This window comes from Pygoscelis adeliae, unplaced genomic scaffold, assembly GCF_000699105.1.
Source record: "Pygoscelis adeliae isolate BGI_AS28 unplaced genomic scaffold, ASM69910v1 Scaffold1123, whole genome shotgun sequence".
Lineage (NCBI taxonomy): Eukaryota > Metazoa > Chordata > Aves > Sphenisciformes > Spheniscidae > Pygoscelis > Pygoscelis adeliae.
Genome location: NW_008824507.1, coordinates 9,173 through 9,382, shown reverse-complemented (window position 1 = coordinate 9,382; position 210 = coordinate 9,173).

Sequence of the window (210 nt, the reverse complement as noted above, 5' to 3'; positions counted from 1 at the left end):
GCAGGATTCGTCCGGGAACAACCCAGCCCAGTGTTTGAGCTGGCCGGGGACCAACGGGACATTAGCTGTGACGAGCCGTGCGGAAGCAGACACGCTAGAGCGGTCTTCGTTTAGCAACCCTGACGATTTAAGGTTCAACCATTAACAATAACCCATTCCTCTCTTTAGCGAACCCCCCCCTTCTGCTGCTTGCCCGCCGCAGGGGTGAAG